This window comes from Aotus nancymaae, unplaced genomic scaffold (assembly GCF_030222135.1).
Source record: "Aotus nancymaae isolate 86718 unplaced genomic scaffold, 86718_ANA_hifiasm-v0.15.2.pri h1tg000014l, whole genome shotgun sequence".
Classification (NCBI taxonomy): domain Eukaryota; kingdom Metazoa; phylum Chordata; class Mammalia; order Primates; family Aotidae; genus Aotus; species Aotus nancymaae.
The window spans coordinates 71752830-71767226 of NW_026988425.1; the positions used below are offsets into that span (position 1 = coordinate 71752830).

Sequence of the window (14397 nt, forward strand, 5' to 3'; positions counted from 1 at the left end):
TTAAGTATCTCAACTAAAACAATTTTCTACTACAAAGACAATTATTTTAGTTGGAAAGACTCCTCTTGAAAATTCCTTCCTTAACTTTCCAATGAAGATATAATTGCCTCATTAGAAAGTTTCTCTCTTTCTCATTACTGAAGTTTATTTCTATTAGTAAAATTCTACTCATCTCATGCCATTAACTAACTAGTGATGCTCATAGCTTTCTTCAATCACCATTTTTTGGGGGTTTGATAAGTCATTTGTATTCTAGTGTAAATGTTTTGATAGATTGATATTTATAGTAATTTTAGTATGTATTTTATTTAAAAAGCATAGTTTCCATTATCAAGATTTCTAAAGCTCATCACCAGAATTACAACATATCAGCATCATGAACCCCCTGATATGATGCACAGAGAAGGACACAAGATTATTTCTAAAGTATTCTTGCAATATATGTGTAACTTCAGTCAAATAATGAGAAAATACCATATAAACCCAAACTGAGGGATATTCTGTAAAATAGCTGAAAATCTCCAAACATGTGAAGAAAATGAAGGAAACAGGCTGGGCACGGTGGCTCACACCTGTTATTCCAGCACTTTGGAAGGCCGAGGAGGGTGGATCGCCTGAGGTCAGGAGTTCGTAACTAGCCTGACCAACATAGTGAAACCCCATCTCTACTAAAAAGACAAAAAAAATTAGCTGGGCATGGTGGTGGGTGCCTGTAATCCCAGCTACTCAGGAGGCTCAGGCAGGAGAATCACATGAACCCAGGAGGCGGAGTTTGCAGTGAGCCAAGATCGTGCCATCACACTCCAGCCTGGGCAACAAAAGCGAGACTCCGTCTCAAAAAAATAAATAATAAAAAAAATAAATAAAATGAAGGAAACAAGAAGAAATACATTTAAATGCAAGGTGGGATCCTAGGTAGGTTCCTAGAACAGAAAGGAAACATTGATGAAAACGAAGAGTTAGTTAGTAGTAGTGTATCAATGCTACTGTCCTGCATTTAATCACTGTATTATGGTTACACAAGATGTTAACGTTAAGGGAAGCTGGGTGAAGGGTATATGGGGACTCCGTTCAGTTTTTGTAATTTTTCTGTAAGTCTAAAACTAGTTTAAAATGAAAAGTTAAAAATATTCCTAAAGTTTACAGAGAAAATCTCATCAAAACATGAAAGGATAAACTCAAGCAACAAGCTAAGCATTAACAATCCATTTCTATCCTGAAAAGAAAGCTCTTTTCTTATTCTTCCTTTGTGAAATGGTTTTACAGATTCAGATCTTCTGAACAAAGCATGCATGGATTCACTGCTCTAACTGAATTACAGAGTTTTCTTTAAACCACCTACCAGTTTTCCCCCTTCAGAGATGCATTTTATTTAAATGGAACCTTCAATCTGACAATTGAAATCTTAGTGAGCTAATTTAAACACTTATATATGTCAATAGCAATCCCCTTTAAAAATTAACCAGAAGAAAAAATGATTATTTACTCCTAAAATCCATTTGTCAAAATTATACAATTACAAAGTAAAATGGATTACCACATATTTATAGCAGATGAAAGAATTTTAAAATCACAATGTTTTCCTATTATATTTATCTGGGTTTTATTTTATAGTCACTAGACAGCAAAATCTATCAAGAATTTTATAACTGCTTACATCACAAGTATTTCAGTAATTATCTGTGTCACCTTAGACCCAATTCTCAAGCACTTTGGTTCTCAGTTCTTTGTATGTCAAATGAAGCCATCAGTCAAGATCTGTATTATCCAAATATTAGCATGCAGCTATTTAAATGTAATAGTTCAAAATTAAAGTAAAAAAATCAGCTTTGAATTTGAGGCACATTTCATGCACTCAACAGCCACACATGACTACTGGCTATGACCCTGGACAGCAAAGATACAGAACATTTCATCATGACAGAATGTTCCACTGGACAGTACTGTTCAAGATGATCCCTGCATTCTGACTACCTTTTCAATTCTGTGTGTTAGGCGGAACTATGTCCCTCCAGAATTCATATATTGAAGTCCTAACTCCCAGTATCTCACAGTATGACTATATTGGGAAGTAGAGTCTTTAAAGAGGTAATTAAGGTTTAATATGGTCATTAGGGTGGGCCATAATCCAGTATAAATGATGTCCTTATAAGAGAAGGAAATAAGGACACAGACACATGAACATAAAAACAGACGACAGCCATCTACAAGCCGAGGAAAGAGGCCTCGGAAAAACAGCCCTGAATACACCTTGATCTCAGAACTGTGAGAAAATAGATTTCTACAGTTTAAGCCACCCAGTCTATAGCATTTTTTTAGGACAGCTCAAGCAAACTAATAAACATAATTTTTAAAAACCCACACTATGTAGCCTATCAATTTGCCCCATCTTCCTGGACCGAAGTACATGGATTATATTTCCTGTTCTAATCAAGCTGGCTTTTCTGCGAGAGCTCTTCTTCACAATCAGATTCTCATTTTATTCTATGAATTTTTGTTCAATTTTTTTCTATACTCAGAATCTATTTATAAGATTGCATTTTTTTTCCTTTCATTGATTCAAGTTTTCTCCAACAAGTATTTTTCAGTTATTACACCCATCCTGTCACTTACCAGCAAAGCCTGGTGCTTGCCTGGTGCACTAACTAAATGAAAAGCAAAGGTATTCATTAAGAAATAATTGCAAAACCAAGCTCAGATCAAATTAATTAGTAAATTTTATAACTTTAATTTTATAAAGTTTTCAATAATAATAAAAATCTTACATATAAATATTTTAGCCTTCACATTAGGGACGGAATTTCACACTAGTTTTGGGCAGTAGAATCATATGCTGCAGTTTCTTGACTCCCATTTTAATCCTATCATGCGTGCATTTAGGATAACAGGGATTTTATCTATAAAACACTGCAGATCTGGAACTTGGGGAATCTACAACAAACCTGTTTAAGAAAACGTTGTTATTCCTGAACAAGTTGCCTTTTTTTGGTGTAATTTACAACTTAATGCCAATTGGCAGAAGTACTTTTTATATGAGCAGTCTAGGTAGTTATAACACCAATCAATTATTTTAAAACATTTGATTGTTGAAGTATATGTTTAAAGTAGGTTAGCAGATTCTTCAAATTCATCCTAGCATTTTCCAGTATTTTCATATTTGGTTGATATTTAGACCCAAGGAAGCTCAAGTTTAAGAGATAAATCTGGTAAAATCTTAGAATATACTATATGTTAATGATATAACCTAGATAAGTGTAATCATTTTATTTTCTACCTGTATCAAGAAGATAACTTCACAATTTCATGCTTGGAATGGTATTTACGAACAAAATGGCTACCAGAAGTATTTCTAAGCTTTTGTATCCTGGGAGCCAGAGATACAAAAGGGAGTTTGCACTTTTTTGCAGGCTCTTTACCACAGACTTCTGTCAGGTTCTCAGGAGAAAGATTGGAGAGACAGAGACAGAGAGACTAGAGAAAGGAGCCTGGATGAGGGGAGAGGCTTCCACTTGGGGAAAGTCACAAAGTCTAGCCAGGACCCTTCTTCTCCGCAGGACCAAAATCTTCAACCAATGGGAGAAGGATATCCCTAAATCCTGTCGCCTGGACATAGGTGAAGACCTGTTATGGCTGGGGGCAAAGAGAATAAAGCTGTGTAACTCTGTGAGAGGAACAGAAAATAGTCCTGGATTCAGAGGTCTCTAACCTGTGGGACGGAAGCAGGAAACTCCTACACAAGACTCTCAAGTATCACAAGGCTGAATTTACCTGCTACTGGAAGAGGGGCAGGATCACTGAGAATGCCTCAGTTCTGAGATCATGGGACAAAGGGTCTACCCAAGACTGAGGCTGGACAAAAACAACAGAGAACCCCATTCTGTCCTCTCTAATAGCAGCCTTCCATTGCTGGAAGGTCAAGACTGTAGAGACAGACCTTCTTTGAGGCATACACACACACACACACAAAAGACCAAAAGATGAGTGTCAAGCAGTGAGTAGACCCCTCTAGTGACCCAGCCCTAACCCTAAGCACAAGGTAATGCTAGAGATGTTTAAAGACTATAAAATACTCACAGTAACCATACCAACAACAAAATCAAAATCCATTTCAACCTGAGTGGATTAACTTTTGTATTAATAGCCTAGCAGAAGAGTCATGGCCATTTCTAGGAGGAAATAGTGTTTACCACTATTGTCCACACAATGTTTGGTATTCAATGAAAAAAATTACAAGACATACCAAAAAGCAAGAAAAAAAAAACCACCAAAAAATCCTAACTTCACTGTCAAGAGAGAAAGCAATCAACAGAATCATACTCACAGATGAATCTGATCTTGAATATATCAAAGAAAGAAGATAAACATCATGTTAAAAGTGTTAGTGGAAAGACAGATATCATGTTCACTCAGATTGTGAATTTTAGCAGAGTACTGAAAACTATGAGAAAGAATCAAATAGAAATGTTAGAAATAAAGAACATAGTAACAAGTGAAGAATGCCTTTGACAGGTTCAGTGAACTTAAGCTGCATAAAAAGTCAGTGAAGATGAACATAGATCAACAGAAATCAGCCAAACTGAAACACAAAGAGAAAAAAGAAAAAAAGTTTCCAAGACGTAAAGGGCCATATAAACAGTCTAACAAATGTTTAACAGAATCACAGAAGGAGAAGAGAGGAGGGCAGAGGAGATATCTGAAGACATAAAGGCTGACTACTTTCAAAAAATAAAAGACATGAAACCACAGATGCAAAAAGCACAAAATCATATTACTCACAGAGAAAAATAACAATTACAGTAGCTCCTTATTCAATGTTTCTCTTTCTGTGGTTCCAGTACACATGGTCAACTGTAGTTTGAAAATATTACTATATGATAAAATACTTTGAGAGAGGGAGAGACTACATTCACTTAACTTTTATTACAATATATTCCTATAATTATCCTATTTTATTGTTTCATATTGTTAATCTCTTACTGTGCCTATTGTATAAATTAAACTTTATAACAGGTATGTAGCTACAGAAAAAAACATAAAACATATAGGGTTCAGTACTATCCATGATTTCAGGCATCCACTGGGAGTATTGCAATATATCCCCTGTGGTTAAGGAGGGACTACTGTACAGTGATACTCCATCACAGATTATGCAATTCAGAAGACAGTGGAATGACGGTGTTGAAAGAAAACAATTATGGCCAGGCAAGATGGCTTATGCCTATAATCCCAGCACTTTGGGAGGCGAGGTGGGTGGATCATGAGGTCCGGAGTTCAAGGCCAGCCTGGACAAGATGATGAAACCATGTCTCTACTAAAAATACAAAAATTAGCCAGGTGTGGTGGCACGTGCCTGTAATCCCAGCTACTCAGGAGGCTGAGGCAGGGAACTGCTTGAACCTGGGAGGTGGAGGTTGCAGTGAGCTGAGATTGTGCCACTGCACTCCAGCCTGGGTGACAGAGCAAAATTCCATGTTAAAAAAAAAAAACAATTCTCATCCTAGAATTCTACACAAAGGAGAAATATTTGTCAAAATGAAGGTAAAATAAAGAGTTTTCCAGGTAAATGAGACCTCAGATAATTTATTATATCTAATAAAGAAGATGCGTACTACAGGAAATATTAAAGAAAATTCTTCAAGTGAGAGTATGATCCCAGACAGAAATGCAGATCTACACAAAGAGATAAAAATATCTGAAAATTATTAAAATGAAGATAATTATAAAAGGTCCAAATGTATAAAAATTCAAAGGAGACATAATAGTCTTTTAAATAAATGGTGCTAGAACAACTGGATAACCACATATAAAAATAAATAAATCTCAACCCATGTATCATAATCTATGTACAAATTAACCAAAAATATGAAACTTCTATATAATATAAAACTATAAAACTTGAAAAAATTCTTTATAACCTTGGGTTAGGCAAAAATTTCTTAGCTATTCTAGATTACTAAAAACATGGTCCATTAAAAAACAATTGACCACAGGAACTTCATAAAATTAAAACTTCTCTTTGAACAAAACTATTTAAAAATTGAAGAGGGCCAGGTGATGCCTCATGCCTGTAATGCCAGCAATTTGGGAGGCCAAGGCGGGTGGGTCACTTGAGGTCAGGAGTTTGAGACCAGACTGGCCAACATGGCAAAACCCTGTCTGTACTAAAAATACAAAATTTAGCTGGGTGTGGTGACAGGCACCTGTAATCCCAGCTACTCAGAAGGCTGAGGCATGAGAATTGCTTGAACCCAGGAGGTGGAGTTTGCAGTGAGCCAAGATCGTGCCAGTGCACTCCAGCCTGGATGATGAAGCAAGATTCTGTCTAAAAAATAAAAAAAAAACTGAAGAGATCCTGGAATACAAAGATGATTCACATGCAAAAATCAATGTAATGGCCAAGTGTAGTGGCTCACCCCTGTAATCCCAGCACTCTGGGAGGCCAAGGCAGGCAGATCACTTAAGGCCAGGAGTTTGAGACCAGCCTGGTCAACATGGTGAAACCCCGTCTCTACTAAAAATACAAAAATTAGCCAGGCGTGGTGGTGCACACCTGCAGTCTCAGCTAATCCAGAGGCTAAGGCAGGAGAATCACTTAAACCTGGGAGGTGGAGGTTGTGGTGAGCTGAGATTGCACCACTGCACCTCAGCCTGGGCAACAGAGCGGGACTCTGTCTCAAAAAAAAAAAAAAAAAAAAAAGAAAGAAATAGGAGAAAACCTTTGTAACATTGGATCTGCAATGATTTCTTGAATATGACACCAAAAAAGCACAGGCAACAAAGAAAAAATAGGTAAGATGGACTACATAAAAATTAAAAACTTCCGTGTGTCAAAGGACACAGTCAACAGAGTGAAAAGGCAATCCATGGAACAGGTGAAAATATTTGCAAATTATATACCCGATAAGGGATTGATATCTAGAATATATAAATAACTCCTATAACTTAACAATAACAATTTTAAAATGAGCAAAGAACTTGAATAGACATTTTCCCAAGAAGAGAAACAAACAGGCACTAAGTACTTGAAAAGATGTTTCACATCCTTATCATCAAGGAAATGCAAACCAAAACCACAATGAGACACAACCTCACATCCACTAGGGTGGCACTATCAAAAAACAAAGTCAGTGTTGGGTTGCTGAGGATGTAACGAAAGTGGAACCCTGGTACACTACTGGTAGGAATGTAAAATGGTGTAGTTCCTATGGAAAATGGTATGGCTGTTCCTCAAAAATTTAGAATTATATGATCCAGCAATTCCACTTCTAGGTATATGCCCAAAAGCAGTGAAAGCAGGGTCTTAAATAATTTTTACAATTTTTTTCTTGGATACCAAAAATAAATTTTTAGAATACCTATAAACATAGGTATTACAAATTTGAGTCTGAGAACATTCTTGCTTCCTCTACTTTATGAGCTGCTCCTTTAATCATCTGTCTTTCTAGAGCAGTATGAAATACAACTTAGGAAGTAAAATGTATCTGATTTTTGTCAGTCTTCCCTGTTCTCTTTGTAGCTTCTTCATATATTTCTTTCATCAAGTATAATAAATGCTCCTATTAGAAAACCCTACACAATTTCAACTTACAATAAATTCCAAAAGATATCCTGAAGCTATCTCAGATGTGTTCAATCCTCATACCGACACCCCTCAATATTTCACACATTAATTTTGAAAAAAAAAGTTCCTTTCTTTAATCTTTAAGATATCACATTCCTTCCTCCATTAGACTGATGCTTAGCAGTAATTAATACCTTAGGATTAATTCTGATACCAAAATTTTAAGTTAGCATCTCACATTTCAGGAATATTTGTTTATAACTGTTGGAGTTCTCTGGCTGCTAATTTGGTTTCTTTTTTATAAGTACAGTTTTGTTAGTTTTACCTTAAAACTGTTCCAAAGAAATCACTAAATTACTTAGTTGGAGAAACCAGTGATTCAGAAGATATACTGAAACACCATTATGATCTCATGTCTGAACGCTGGAATAAGGGCAAAATAATTCTTTATTCTTGTGGCTGTTCAGTTTCCCTTCAGAATGGACCAGCTGGTTTCCTGTTGGCTTTAAATCTACAGAGAGTTCAAAACACTCCAAAAACATCATTTGAAAGATTCCTTAAACTGGAATTTTACAGTTTTTCCTTTATCTAAAGTCAAAATTCTGGCCAGGTACAGTGGCTCATACCTATAACCCTAGCACTTTGGGAGGCCGAAGCGGGCAGGCGGCTTGAGCTCAGGAGTTCGAGACCAGCCTGGGCAACATGGCGAAATCCAGTTTCTACTAAAAATAGAAAAATTAGCTGGGCGTGGTGGCACATGCCTATAGTCCCAGCTACTTGTGGGACTAAGGCAAGAGGACTGCTTGAACCCGAGAGGTTGCGGCTGCAGTAAGCCAAGATGGCTTAGGTGACAAAGTGAGACCCTGTCTCATAAATAAATTAAAGTCAAAGCTGTTCTATGAGAAAGTATTAAACTTAATTAAATTAGTTATAATCAAGAAGAAAAAGTACTTCAAAAGGTTGAATTAGTTATAATCAAGAAGAAAAAGTACTTCAAAAGGTTGTATTTTCAAAATAAGAGCTTAATGTATGAGCAATATATTTATCTAACCTGCAGAGTGAATGCTAAATGTGAATAGTCACTCACAGAGTCCAAGAAAGCTGCTTCTCTCCCATTCCTCCAGGGCCTAGAGTATCTCTAATGGTAATACCTTGCATGTACTTTTCAGGCATGTTAATTATGTAGAACTGAGAAAAATATTCCGATACTCTTTGAAAAAAACAATTTAAAAACAGGGTGCAGCTGGGTGCGGTGGCTCATGCCTGTAATCCCAGCACTCTGGGAGGCTAAGGTGGGTGGATCACTTGAGGTCAGGAGTTCAAGACCAGCCTGGTAATATGGTGAAACTTCATCTCTACTAAAAATACAAAAATTAGCCAGGCACGGTGGCATATGCTTATAATTCCAGCTACTTGAGAGGCTGAGGCAGGAGAATCACTTGAACTTGGGAGGTGGAGATAGTATTGAGTGGAGATCACACCACTGCACTCCAGCCTGGGTGACAGAGCAAGACTCTGTCTCAAAAATAAATAAATAAATAAATAAAAATAGGTTGCAATAGTTTTTTTTCAACATTATTTTCTGTATCAATAGTGAGGTCAATCCCTAACTATGAAATCACTCTGCAGCACTGCTTGTCTCAGGACCTGCCTGCTGACTTGTCTCCTCACTTCCCATTCCATAACTGTGAACACAGAAGCAACCAATTCTGACTTAAAACTACTTGTGTGCCACCTTCTGGGCTACCTGCTTTCATATCAGCCGTTGGCCCCAAGTTATAATAGATCATCTTAGAAAATAATGACATCTTCAACAATTTAGGGTCTGAATTTTTCTTTACAAAAGTTATCCTTGTAAAGGAAAGAAATGAAAACAGAGTAATGTTGCATTATTTATAAATAATACTTATTGTCAAAAAGACCTAAAAGAGTAGCGAATTCAGGTCCTGCTAGGCAAATAGCCTAGTATATGAAGGAAGTTTTCTATTAGATATAACTGAAAGCCTCCAATTTGCCATCAATTCATTAACTTACGAATCACAGTACTCCTTGGGATCCTCTTATCGGATGTTTGCATTGTTCTGTTCTTTTTTTAAACAAAGTTTATTATATTATTGTTTTGAGATAAGGTCTGGCTTTGTCACCCCAGAGTAGAGTGCAGTGGTGGGATCAAGGCTCACTGCAACATCTGCCTCCCAGGCTCAAGCAATCCTTCCACCTCAGCTTCCTGAGTAGCTGGGACTACAGGCATGCAACCATACCTGGATATATATATACATATATATATATATATATATATATTTTTTTTTTTTTGTACAAATGCAGTTTTGCAATGTTGTCCAGGCTGGTCTCAAACTCCTAGACTCAAGCGATCCACCCTCCTCAGCCTCCCAACAGTTCACCTGGCCTGTTATTTTTTAGAGACAGGGTCTCCCTCTGTTGCCCAGGCTGGAGTGCAGTGGTACAATCATAGCTCACCGCAACCCTGAACTCCTGGGATCAAGCAATCCTCCTGCCTCAGCCTCCTGAGTAGCTGAGACAACAGGTACATACTACCACACTTGACTAATTTTAAAATTTTTTGTAGAGAGGGGGGTCTTGTTATGTTGCCGAGGCTGGTCTTGAACTCCTGAACTCAAATGGTTCTTCTGCTTCTGTCTCTCAAAGTGCTGGGATTACACACATGAGCCACTGTGCCTGGTCCTGTTCTATACTTTATACTCCTGCTGGCACCTGCTTCTAAATGCCACCTCCTCTGGCCCCCCTTTTTTTTTTTTAATGTTTGCCTTTAAAATCCCCCAGGTTTTACTTTCCATCTCAGATTCCTTCCCTGCCTAACAATCCACCACCTTTGCAACATAGTTTGCCATGCCTGGATCAACATACAACATAGAAACTGATGGCTAGGGGTAAACAGATTGAGATACATGTTTGCTGATGAAGTTTTACAGAAGTTCCTATGGTGAACTAGAAATCACTTTGTCAAATTCTAGGAAACATAGTGCTCAGAAGTAAAACAGAATTTAAGTACTAACACTTATAATAAACGTTGGAAGAAAATCTCAGAAATAAAAGTAGAATAGCTTTTTTTGTTTTTTGAGAGAAGGTCTCACTCTGTCACTCAAGCTAGAGTGCAGTGGTATAATCACGGCTCACTGTAGGCGTGACCTCCAAGGGCTCCAATGATCCTCCCACCTCAGTCTCCCAAGCAGCTGGGAATATAGACAAGTGCCACCACGCCCAGCTAATTTTTTTGTAGAGACCAGGTTTCTCTATATTGCCCAGGGTGGTCTCAAACTCCTGGGCTCAAGCAATCCACCTGCCTCAGCCTCCCAAAGTGCTGGCATTACTGTGCCTGGCTGAGAATAGTTTTTAAAGAAACAATGTATCACTAATATTATTGATGGCACAAAAAGATGACATTGGAGTAAAAAACATGGACATAAATTGTAATCAGAAAGTGAATGAGAAAAGCTGGACCCTCAATATGATGAAGTTATAAGAACACCTTAAGCCATTTATTTTACATATATTACATGTGTACAAAAGAGGCTGATATTAAAATCTATGTCCATATCTAAAAGAGTTGTCACAGTCATAGTTTAATTGACAATAATTTTTCTTGGTGCATCTTAGATCAGATAAAATACAGAATTTTACTTAGCTATGGTAAAAAAAGTGAAACACTACTGACTTTTCTGAGGAAGATATAAAATTAATCTGAAACAAATTACTTCGAAATGTATAATGTGTGCCTTTATCACTCTATAAATACATCTGAGTTTTGAAGACTTTTGTTAAACATCTGTATTAAGTAAGAATCAATTGCTCTAACAGCTAGTTAAAAGTGCAGGCTTGAATCTGGTGATTTGGTTCAAACTATGGCTATAGTCATTTAATAGTTATGGGCCTTGAGCAAGTTACCTAACCTCAGTAGGTGTTAAATGTTTCTCATCTATAAAATTAGGATTAATAACAACTATCTTCATAGAATTGGCTGAGTGCGGTGGCTTACGCCTATAATCCCAGTCCTTTGAGAGGCCAAGGCAGGTGGATCACCTGAGGTCAGGAGTTCAAGACTAGCCTGACCAACATGGAGAAACCCCGTCTCTACTTTTTTTACTTTTTTTTTTTATTATTATTGTTTCTCACAGACAAGAAGAAACCTCGTCTCTACTAAAAATACAAAAGTAGTCAGGCGTGGCGGTGCATGCCTGTAATCCCAGCTACTCGTGAGGCTGAGGCAGGAGAATCTCAAAAACAAAAACAAAAACAAAAACAAAAAAACTAGGGTGATTTTGAGAAGTAAATAGCCTATGTAAATGTATTCTTGAAGACAAAAAATAGACACTCACATGGTGGTACCTTCCGTATATGCAGTCAATAAAGCCTCAAAGAATCTTCTGTAAGCTACTAAAAAGCCAAAAAGATTTAACATTAAATATTTTATTAAATATTTTAAAGCAGCTCCTTTTGATTAGTGATGTAAAGAACTGAAATAGATGTAATTTAAATCAAACCCACTCAATGATTTATATTGTATGCACTCAATGATTTATATTGTCATTCTTAGTTACTACAGATGTATTATTTATATCAAGTTTAAACCTTTCATGTAACCTCAGAATAAACTTAGCAAGTTAATGAAGCAGCGAGAAAGTAAGTAAACAGAAATGATTCTAAGAAGTGGTATGGTTAATTTCTGATTTTGAGAGGGGAGAAGGGAATCTATGTTATGTGTACTCCATAAAAACATTCTGTACTTCAGTGCATAGTTTCCCATTTGAGAGACCACACCAAAAGTCTAGCTCTAATTCCATTTTTATTCACTACAATGAGTAGTCCCATAGGGACCCTGAGAAATGTCCTGGTTCACATAACTGTGCTTCTAGCAGTAACAGCAACATTTCTATATGCTGATGAGCAGCTCCTATTGGAGATAGCTCCATACTGTAACATCTGCTAATATCTGTGCACTGCTTGCCTGGCACAGTGCCTCCTGTGATCTTTGCCACATACCCTGATATAGCTGTGACAGAGGAATGAAAATACAAGGGTGAAGAGCCACAGGAGGTCCAACTTCACTTCTACTTTGTATCTTCACTATTGGTCCCCACCCATGATACTCTTAAGAAATCCCCTTAAGAAAGGCCTCTTAAGAAATTCACTTTGAAAATTTTAAGCAGCTTATCCTCTTTTAGGAAGGAGATGTGGATACTAACTTCTTGCTCAGGGATATTTGTGAAAGGTTCAAAGTGCCTTACAGGTGTTTTAAATACTTTAACGTAAATCATAGTTTCCCTACATCAGTGAATTTGGAGGGTTGAGAGCCAGATCTAAGGGAAAAGAATAAAAAGCTATTTGGTGGACCTGCTGCTAGTTCCTAAGTGAGAAGAAAAATGAATTGACCCAAGGTGATACTTTGAATTCTGTATCTACTAGATTAATAAAAGTCAGTATTTTTGTTGATTTCTGTTTTTAAAAAACTGACCACTGATTAAAAGCTTTGGAAATTTATTCAGGAAATGATGTTAGGCCATCCTACAGGGGAGATGTCTTCAGGAAACCAGTCTTACATACTAAATAATTATGTTTCTTTCAACACTTATGAATATACATCTATCTTTTGCCAAGAGTGAGATCAATTAATTTCAAGCCCATTCTCTTATTTACAGGGTAATAGCATTATAATCATTATAACCTATTCAAGATAGAAATGAATGTTTTTATCTGGCCTTCTATAATTTGATTTAACTTTGGAGGCAAAAATGCCACTATTTCCTTGCAGAGTAGGTCACTTAAGGAAAATTCACCCTAAAAATTGTTTAGCACAATATGTAGGGTTGTTGGGAAACAACATAATAATTAAAATAGAAAAAATCTCTCTAGGTACTGGCAGAATTGAAAAGATGCTTATTAACAGATTTTTACCAAAGCTACAATTGTGTGAGAAGATACGGATAATTTTACAGTAAAATCTGTTTCCAAATTTGTCATAAATTTTCATCTTTTTGAAACCAGTAGTAATCAATAATTTCACTGGCCACTATTTGAATCAGAAAACTTTTGTGTTCTGTTTAAATTTGTTTTTGAAGAGGAGGCCAGAATCAAATGATGTAACATCAAAGTATTTAAATGTTTGTTAATAGCATGTTAGTTGTGGCAGAATCATCCCTACCAACTTCATTTATTTAACGTACATATAAGCTATGCAAATAATATGCAAAGGTAAGGGCCCTGATAAAAAGTATTAAGCAAATGATCTAAGCAAAGGGAGATAATAAGTGAATACAGCCCAGAATAAATAATAGCTTAGTCCACTAAGGACTGCTCAGCTATTATCAATATTTGGTTTTCCTTCTAAAGCCTTTCTGATCAGACTTGATGGAAGTAAAAGTCTCGTATCTCCAAGAACCAAATTTACTGGCCAATGTGATGAAGTCTGGCTGTATTCTAACTCCAGATTAGTTCAGCAAGAGTCACCACTTTAGCTACAGAAAGACGACACAACAGAAATCCCTTTCAGCGGGATATTTGCTTTGTTGTTTTTTTTTCTAGTAAAGTAACAGTCTTGAGCATATTCATCACAAAAACTCAGTTTCCCTACATCTAACACCCTCTTTTGTAATCTGTGCCTTTGAAAGAATTTTTCTTCGTATGATATTGTGATGTATGATATCAGGACCAGTGACTTGGGCTTCCTTTAACTTAAGTATGAATTAACTAACAAAGGCTATTCAATTCAAATGCTGTAATGGATAGGGGCTTTGTCTTCCATACCACAGCAATATTCAGACTCCCTCTGTAAGGTTTTTCAACTGAACTATGTCTTTTTC

The 14397-nt window shown here is 36.7% G+C and overlaps 1 protein-coding gene across 1 annotated transcript in view; it reads right to left on the reverse strand.

The window, feature by feature from the left end:
• The window catches only part of HOMER1 (homer scaffold protein 1), a 141483-nt gene that overhangs the window by 32182 nt on the left and 94904 nt on the right, over positions 1 to 14397 (reverse strand). The gene's annotated exons all lie outside the window — the stretch shown is intronic.